At 35.5% G+C, this 9,303-nt stretch overlaps 1 long non-coding RNA gene across 1 annotated transcript; it reads left to right on the top strand.

The window, feature by feature from the left end:
• Positions 1-3,251: 3,251 nt before the first annotated feature.
• Positions 3,252-5,612, top strand: LOC118560533. The gene is made up of 2 exons (XR_004929423.1): positions 3,252-3,300; positions 5,317-5,612. It is a non-coding gene; the product is annotated as an uncharacterized LOC118560533 (long non-coding RNA).
• Positions 5,613-9,303: the final 3,691 nt, after the last annotated feature.

Here is a 9,303-nt window from a genome sequence, read left to right as displayed (position 1 = left end):
TGAGGGAAAACTGCACCTCATTCTTCCAAAAGGTGATTTTATACATTTTCAATTCCAATTAAACACAAATAAATGTCACAGTTGGGTCCACTGCATAGGTAAAATACCTTTTCAACAATCAGATTGTTTAAAAGATCAACAATATGATCATTTCTATTATTTGTTCACCCATAATTTGGCAGAAATACTTTGGTTTCATCAATTCTCAGGAGTAAAGTCTGCTTTATACTTCAAATTAATCCTTAAACTATCATCAAGCTTTATATAGTTTTTCATTTTACATATTTTTGTCCTTTTAACATACTGCTGAAGGCTTTACATGAATTAATTCTTTAGGAAGTTGAGCCATTCACAATAGGGAAGACTTCAGAACTTGCTTTGACAACAGCAGAAGATGTCAGAAATTGGGAAGACAGATTGAACATGTTCATAGTCGTCATGTCCTCATATAGTCTGAATAAACGGTAGTGTTGGAGTCAAAATGTCCCCATATTGTATTAACTTTGAACAAAATTAGTGTGTTTAATCTAACGTCCTCACATGGTCTGAATAAACGGTTGTGTGTGTGTGTGTGTCACAGCGCCTTCATATTGTTTATGGTGAAATACTCTACAGTGTTAAATCTTTCTATAGGGTCTAGTACAATAAGCCTGACCCCTCGTTACACTAGGATTGTCATTGGCTTATTGCATAATAAATTTAACAGTTTTTTTGTATGTTTTGTTATAGACACCAAATGCCGAGATCCAGACCCAACCTGCAGAAGAGCTGGGAATGAGGGAAAACTGCACCTCATTCTTCCAAAAGGTGATTTTATATATTTTCAATTCCAATAAACACAAATAAATGTCACAGTTGGGTCCACTGCATAGGTAAAATACCTTTTCAACAATCAGATTGTTTAAAAGATCAACAATATGATCATTTCTATTATTTGTTCACCCATAATTTGGCAGAAATACTTTGGTTTCATCAATTCTCAGGAGTAAGGTCTGCTTTATACTTCAAATTAATCCTTAACCTATCATCAAGCTTTATATAGTTTTTCATTTTACATATTTTTGTCCTTTTAACATACTGCTGAAGGCTTTACATGAATTAATTCTTTAGGAAGTTGAGCCATTCACAATAGGGAAGACTTCAGAACTTGCTTTGACAACAGCAGAAGATGTCAGAAATTGGGAAGACAGATTGAACATGTTCATAGTCGTCATGTCCTCATATAGTCTGAATAAACGTTAGTGTGTGAGTCAAAATGTCCCCATATTGTATTAAATAGGAACAAAATGAGTGTGTTTAATCTATCGTCCTCATGGTCTAAATAAACGGTAGTGTTGGAGTCAAAATGTCCCCATATTGTATTAACTTTGAACAAAATTAGTGTGTTTAATCTAACGTCCTCACATGGTCTGAATAAACGGTTGTGTGTGTGTGTGACAGCGCCTTCATATTGTTTATGGTGAAATACTCTACAGTGTTAAATCTTTCTATAGGGTCTAGTATAATAAGCCTGACCCCTCGTTACACTAGGATTGTCATTGGCTTATTGCATAATGAATTTAACATTTTATTTGTATGTTTTGTTGTAGACACCAAATGCAGAGATCCAGACCCAATCTGCAGAAGAGCTGGGAATGAGGGAAAACTGCACCTCATTCTTCCAAAAGGTGATTTTATACATTTTCAATTCCAATTAAACACAAATAAATGTCACAGTTGGGTCCACTGCATAGGTAAAATACCTTTTCAACAGTCAGATTGTTTAAAAGATCAACAATATGATCATTTCTATTATTTGTTCACCCATAATTTGGCAGAAATACTTTGGTTTCATCAATTCCCAGCAGGAAGGTCTCCTTTATACTTCAAATTAATCCTTAAACTATCATTAAGCTTTATATAGTTTTTCATTTTACATATTTTTGTCCTTTTAACATACTGCTGAAGGCTTTACATGAATTAATTCTTTAGGAAGTTGAGCCATTCACAATAGGGAAGACTTCAGAACTTGCTTTGACAACAGCAAAAGATGTCAGAAATTGGGAAGACAGATTGAACATGTTCATAGTCGTCATGTCCTCATATAGTCTGAATAAACGTTAGTGTGTGAGTCAAAATGTCCTCATATTGTATTAAATAGGAACAAAATGAGTGTGTTTAATCTATCGTCCTCACATGGTCTGAATAAACGGTTGTGTGTGTGTGTGTGACAGCGCCTTCATATTGTTTATGGTGAAATACTCTACAGTGTTAAATCTTTCTATAGGGTCTAGTATAATAAGCCTGACCCCTCGTTACACTAGGATTGTCATTGGCTTATTGCATAATAAATTTAACAGTTTTTTTGTATGTTTTGTTATAGACACCAAATGCCGAGATCCAGACCCAACCTGCAGAAGAGCTGGGAATGAGGGAAAACTGCACCTCATTCTTCCAAAAGGTGATTTTATATATTTTCAATTCCAATAAACACAAATAAATGTCACAGTTGGGTCCACTGCATAGGTAAAATACCTTTTCAACAATCAGATTGTTTAAAAGATCAACAATATGATCATTTCTATTATTTGTTCACCCATAATTTGGCAGAAATACTTTGGTTTCATCAATTCTCAGGAGTAAGGTCTGCTTTATACTTCAAATTAATCCTTAACCTATCATCAAGCTTTATATAGTTTTTCATTTTACATATTTTTGTCCTTTTAACATACTGCTGAAGGCTTTACATGAATTAATTCTTTAGGAAGTTGAGCCATTCACAATAGGGAAGACTTCAGAACTTGCTTTGACAACAGCAGAAGATGTCAGAAATTGGGAAGACAGATTGAACATGTTCATAGTCGTCATGTCCTCATATAGTCTGAATAAACGTTAGTGTGTGAGTCAAAATGTCCCCATATTGTATTAAATAGGAACAAAATGAGTGTGTTTAATCTATCGTCCTCATGGTCTAAATAAACGGTAGTGTTGGAGTCAAAATGTCCCCATATTGTATTAACTTTGAACAAAATTAGTGTGTTTAATCTAACGTCCTCACATGGTCTGAATAAACGGTTGTGTGTGTGTGTGACAGCGCCTTCATATTGTTTATGGTGAAATACTCTACAGTGTTAAATCTTTCTATAGGGTCTAGTATAATAAGCCTGACCCCTCGTTACAGTAGGATTGTCATTGGCTTATTGCATAATGAATTTAACAGTTTATTTGTATGTTTTGTTGTAGACACCAAATGCCGAGATCCAGACCCAACCTGCAGAAGAGCTGGGAATGAGGGAAAACTGCACCTCATTCTTCCAAAAGGTGATTTTATACATTTTCAATTCCAATTAAACACCAATAAATGTCACAGTTGGGTCCACTGCATAGGTAAAATACCTTTTCAACAATCAGATTGTTTAAAAGATGAACAATATGATCATTTCTATTATTTGTTCACCCATAATTTGGCAGAAATACTTTGGTTTCATCAATTCTCAGCAGTAAGGTCTGCTTTATACTTCAAATTAATCCTTCAACTATCATTAAGCTTTATATAGTTTTTCATTTTACATATTTTTGTCCTTTTAACATACTGCTGAAGGCTTTACATGAATTAATTCTTTAGGAAGTTGAGCCATTCACAATAGGGAAGACTTCAGAACTTGCTTTGACAACAGCAGAAGATGTCAGAAATTGGGAAGACAGATTGAACATGTTCATAGTCGTCATGTCCTCATATAGTCTGAATAAACGTTAGTGTGTGAGTCAAAATGTCCCCATATTGTATTAAATAGGAACAAAATGAGTGTGTTTAATCTAACGTCCTCACATGGTCTGAATAAACGGTTGTGTGTGTGTGTGACAGCGCCTTCATATTGTTTATGGTGAAATACTCTACAGTGTTAAATCTTTCTATAGGGTCTAGTATAATAAGCCTGACCCCTCGTTACACTAGGATTGTCATTGGCTTATTGCATAATGAATTTAACAGTTTATTTGTATGTTTTGTTGTAGACACCAAATGCCGAGATCCAGACCCAACCTGCAGAAGAGCTGGGAATGAGGGAAAACTGCACCTCATTCTTCCAAAAGGTGATTTTATACATTTTCAATTCCAATTAAACACAAATAAATGTCACAGTTGGGTCCACTGCATAGGTAAAATACCTTTTCAACAATCAGATTGTTTAAAAGATCAACAATATGATCATTTCTATTATTTGTTCACCCATAATTTGGCAGAAATACTTTGGTTTCATCAATTCCCAGCAGGAAGGTCTGCTTTATACTTCAAATTAATCCTTAAACTATCATTAAGCTTTATATAGTTTTTCATTTTAAATATTTTTGTCCTTTTAACATACTGCTGAAGGCTTTACATGAATTAATTCTTTAGGAAGTTGAGCCATTCACAATAGGGAAGACTTCAGAACTTGCTTTGACAACAGCAGAAGATGTCAGAAATTGGGAAGACAGATTGAACATGTTCATAGTCGTCATGTCCTCATATAGTCTGAATAAACGTTAGTGTGTGAGTCAAAATGTCCCCATATTCTATTAAATAGGAACAAAATGAGTGTGTTTAATCTATCGTCCTCACATGGTCTGAATAAACGGTTGTGTGTGTGTGTGTCACAGCGCCTTCATATTGTTTATGGTGAAATACTCTACAGTGTTAAATCTTTCTATAGGGTCTAGTATAATAAGCCTGACCCCTCGTTACACTAGGATTGTCATTGGCTTATTGCATAATAAATTTAACAGTTTATTTGTATGTTTTGTTATAGACACCAAATGCCGAGATCCAGAACCAATCTGCAGAAGAGCTGGGAATGAGGGAAAACTGCACCTCATTCTTCCAAAAGGTGATGAGACATTTTCAATTCCAATTAAACACAAATAAATGTCACAGTTGGGTCCACTGCATAGGTAAAATACCTTTTCAACAATCAGATTGTTTAAAAGATCAGCAATATGATCATTTCTATTATTTGTTCACCCATAATTTGGCAGAAATACTTTGGTTTCATCAATTCTCAGCAGTAAGGTCTGCTTTATACTTCAAATTAATCCTTAAACTATCATTAAGCTTTATATCATCTGTCATTTTACATATTTTTGTCTTTTTAACATCCTGCTAAAGGCTTTACATGAATTAATTATTTAGGAAGTTGAGCCATTCACAATAGGGAAGACTTCAGAACTTGCTTTGACAACAGCAGAAGATGTCAGAAATCGGGAAGACAGACTGAACATGTTCATAGTGAATGTGTGTTATGAAAATAGTTTTCCTCTTAAAGATATAAATTTTTCATGATGCATACTTCATCTTTTCAGATTCACAGCAGGACACACATTCTGGTACACCTTTTTTGACAGCTGGGTTGGTGAGACGCAAGTGGACAGATGATGAGGTGAAGGCTGTTGAATGGCACATGTTGCAATTCATAACAAGCTGCAAAGTACCAGGTAAAAAGGACTGTGAAGCCTGCCTCCCGGCAGAGCAAGTAGCTCTAAAAGATAGAGACTGGGCTGGAATCAAATACTACATTCATAACAGAATCATAATATTTAAAAGGAGGATGAATAAATAGAACTATAAAATCCTAAAGTTTACCCAAAAAAAGATTTTTTTTAAAAATTTACTCTGGTGCAATTTTCCAGTGATGGGAAATTTTATTTTCATTGTCTGCCTTTGTAAGATCTTTGTTCCGTCAAATTGATTTTCTGTTCATGCATTTTTCCCAACTCTTTTATTTAAAGCACCTGTTCTGTCATAATTTTCAAGATACATTCAGACATTGCATTTTGTTTAACAAAATTACTGGAAGGTATTGTTATCCTATTATCAGTGTTTCTTTGTTGTTGTTTTTAGGTCTGTAAATGTGTTTGTTTTTGTTTTTTTACATTTATAAACAAATCCTTTGGAATGGGAGTCATAGATTTAATTTGAGTTTGACTTTTTCTCATCCAATCCTATTTATTTATTTTTATTATAATCTTTCTTCCCTTCCTTCCTTCTTTCTTTCATTCCTTCTTTCAGTCTTTCCTTTTTTCCTCCTTCCTTTCCTTCCTTTTATTTTCTTTCTTACCTTCTTTCCTTTCTTTCCTACTTTCCTGCCTTTTTTCTTTGCTTTCCTTCCATCTTTCTTACCCTCTCTCCTTTCTTTCATTTCTTATTTCCTCTTTCCTTCCTTCTTTCCTCATTCTTTCTTTACATCCTTCTTTCCTCCTTTCTTCATTCTTCTTTCTTTCTGTCCTTCTTTTCTCTCCTTTCTTTCCTTTCCTTCTTCTTTCCTTATTTGATATTTCTTTCTTTACTCCTTTTTCCTGCCTTCTCTCCTCTTTTTTCTTTCTTTCCTTTCTTCTTTTTTTCCTTCATTCCTTCCTTTACTTTGTTTTATTTATCAACTTTTTTTTGAATACCACAAAGGTAAAGCAATATTCATTGTTTGAGTGTAAATTTGTTGCCAGCAATTAAAGAAAAAAACAATATTTTTTCAAGAAATCAGTGTGCTGTGCTTTTTTCCCCTCTTTCAACATGAATGGCATCCACACAATTCATAAATGCTGTACAATAGGAATTAAAAGTAGACTTACCATATTCTTTGACCATGTCTCTCAAGTCCAGGACTCTCAACTCTCTCACATTGGGCGTGTGACACACGCAACACATGGCATTTCTCAGTATTAAAATAAGAAAGCCCATGTGGGCCACAGGTGACCCATTCACAGGTCTGTCCATCCAGAGCTCAGTCTAAACCCGCCTTCTGTGGAGCTGTTTCAACTTCTTTCACAGCTTGTGGCCATCATTAATTGATTATTCCTGTTGTGATTCATGTTAACAGAGGAGCAGGAAGAGCGATCAGTTATAAATAATTTTGGTCTTAACCAGTGGTGAAAGTAAGCCGGTACTGCATATGCAGGAGGCAAGGGGGGAGAGTGGCTGCCATATAAATTTCATTTCCTTCATTCAGAACCAGTCATGGCTGCACGCTGGATCAGAAAACAGTTCTGTTAACCAGATGCAGTCCAAATACCACCTAGTCTGTATGAATTTTAAACTTTATTAATTCTGCGTTTTTTTAACTCCCAGCTCACCGCCGCAAACCGGTATCATTAAACTATGCTAGTATGAGACTGGCCCAAATCCGCGCAACGGATTTGGCCAGTGTCTTTTAACACAACAGGGCAATTCAATTGCATTTTACTGGTAACAGCCAGGTAGGTGTGGTATCAATACCAGATTTGTCTGTATTCCCTTATCTGCTCTCGATTTGGGCCAAATGTTCCACTGATCCTCTGATACTGTTGCAGAATTGTACCGAATAAGGAGTCAGGCCACTTTCACACTGCAGGCCTAGCTAATGTGAGCTGAACTTTGGCCAAATCTGCATCTCCTGTACTTTCTGATACATTGAAAGATCTATATATCTATTTGTCTGGTCAGCGTGGAGACTAAGATGAGAAACCCGTTGCTGTGAAAGTGAATGGTTGTTATAAGTGCATGGAGCTGAAAAGAAGAAAAACATCTGCTGCTGGATCAATGGTAAAACGTGAGCCTCTGTGCTTCAAGTAACGGAACTGAGGGCAAAATGTCGAACCATAAAGGCTTGATGAAATTCAGCCTCATTCACCAATGAGTTTATCGATCTACAGTGATAAACCCATAGATTAATGATAATCGGGTGTTTTCAAGAAAAAAAGATTTTGTTCCGCTGTTTTTGAAGAACTTGTGCTTGCAAAAAACAACCATATTTCCCCCATTTAAAAAAATATTTTTAATTCAACATTATTTGATCTAAAAACTAGTAATTCAAAACAGAATAAAAAGTTAAAGCTGGCAAAATGTGAAATGCAGATGCACAGAAACTAAAAACTTCAAATGACATCTCAAACTGTTTTAAGAGAACATTAAATAAGTGAAATGGCCTTCATGTTATGTAAAACTACTGGAATCTAGAGATTTTGCAACAGAGTGCAGTTACCCATCTTTCCATCTTCTAGCTCACTTATCTCTCATGGCCCGGGGTCACAAGGGATACTGGTGCCTAGCTCCAGGGTTCAATGGGCGAGAGGCAGGGTACACCCTGGACGGGTCAAAGTGCGTTTACCTCTTTTGAAATCTGTTTTTCAGATAAAAACTGATGTGCCAACCTGGGCAAATGAGAGGGAGAGTACAGATTAATCAGGTCTGACAGATCCTGGAAACCCATGCCATGAAAACATTAAGAAACAGAATTTTAAAATCTATCTGAATGGGAGCCAGTAGCCAATTAATTGTTGCTTAAACTGGAGAAATGTGGTCTCATTTTCTGATAAGTTCAAAGAAGAGCAGCAGCATTTTGGACCAGCTGCAGTCAAGTCACTAGAATTTTGTAAAGCCCAGAGTGATGTGCAGTAATCTAACCAAGTTATAATTAACGCATAGATTAAAATCTTCTTTCAGCTGCCTCAGTTTGAAAAAGATAGATTTAACCACAGATTTTAATTGTGCATCAAAGTTAAGATTATTCTCAAGTCTTACACTCAGGTCTGTAGCAGTATGTGTCAGATATTTACTTTAAGTCCCAGATCAACACTGATGTTAGAGACATCAAGGCTGCCAAACAATATAAACTTTTGAGAAGTTTATTTTTAGACCAACTATTCTCCTTTTTAGTGTCATAAAATCTGACTGTGTTCTGCCTAAAAAAGAAAGCTAAACAATGGTTTCTCATAACTGACTCTTGAGGAATAGGGTAAAGAGTGAAAAGAAAGAGGCCAAGAATGGAGCCTTGAGGCACTCTGCATGAGTTGTACACTTTTAATAAAATAAAAACAGCAGTTCTCCATTCTTTAAAGTAGTGTAATAATACTGTCAACTTATAACTAATTAATCAGTATTATTTAAATAGCTACCTTTTTATTTATGTTATAACCTACTAAATGATCCACAATGTGTTAACACTTCTCTTTCACTTTTTAACAAAAGTAATGCATGACTACTTCCATGTCGGGTTGGACAAAAATGATATGGGGCTGACTGAACCCTCTCAAGGGTCCAGTCAGCCACCCCCCCCCCCCCAGAAACTTAACATAATCTCACTCCTAACTTTTGATAAGACTAGAGGTATGCTTAAGTCCCCAAACAGGTTAGTTTTACTGTCTTGTAACAACATAAATATCTGATTAATATCAGATATTATTTGGTGAGTTTGATGGGTACACAACTCTGCTTATTATGCAGTTATTGCAAACAGGCCATGTTGCAAATACTGATACTGTAGTTGTCGAGTCTTCAAAAGTCACATATACTAGAAAATATTGTGTGTATCTTAGGGT

The sequence above is a fragment of the Fundulus heteroclitus genome, unplaced genomic scaffold (genome assembly GCF_011125445.2).
Source record: "Fundulus heteroclitus isolate FHET01 unplaced genomic scaffold, MU-UCD_Fhet_4.1 scaffold_443, whole genome shotgun sequence".
In the NCBI taxonomy this organism is placed as follows: Eukaryota; Metazoa; Chordata; class Actinopteri; order Cyprinodontiformes; family Fundulidae; genus Fundulus; species Fundulus heteroclitus.
The sequence above is the reverse complement of the archived record's forward strand: the minus strand, read 5'-3'. Positions and strand labels throughout refer to the sequence as shown.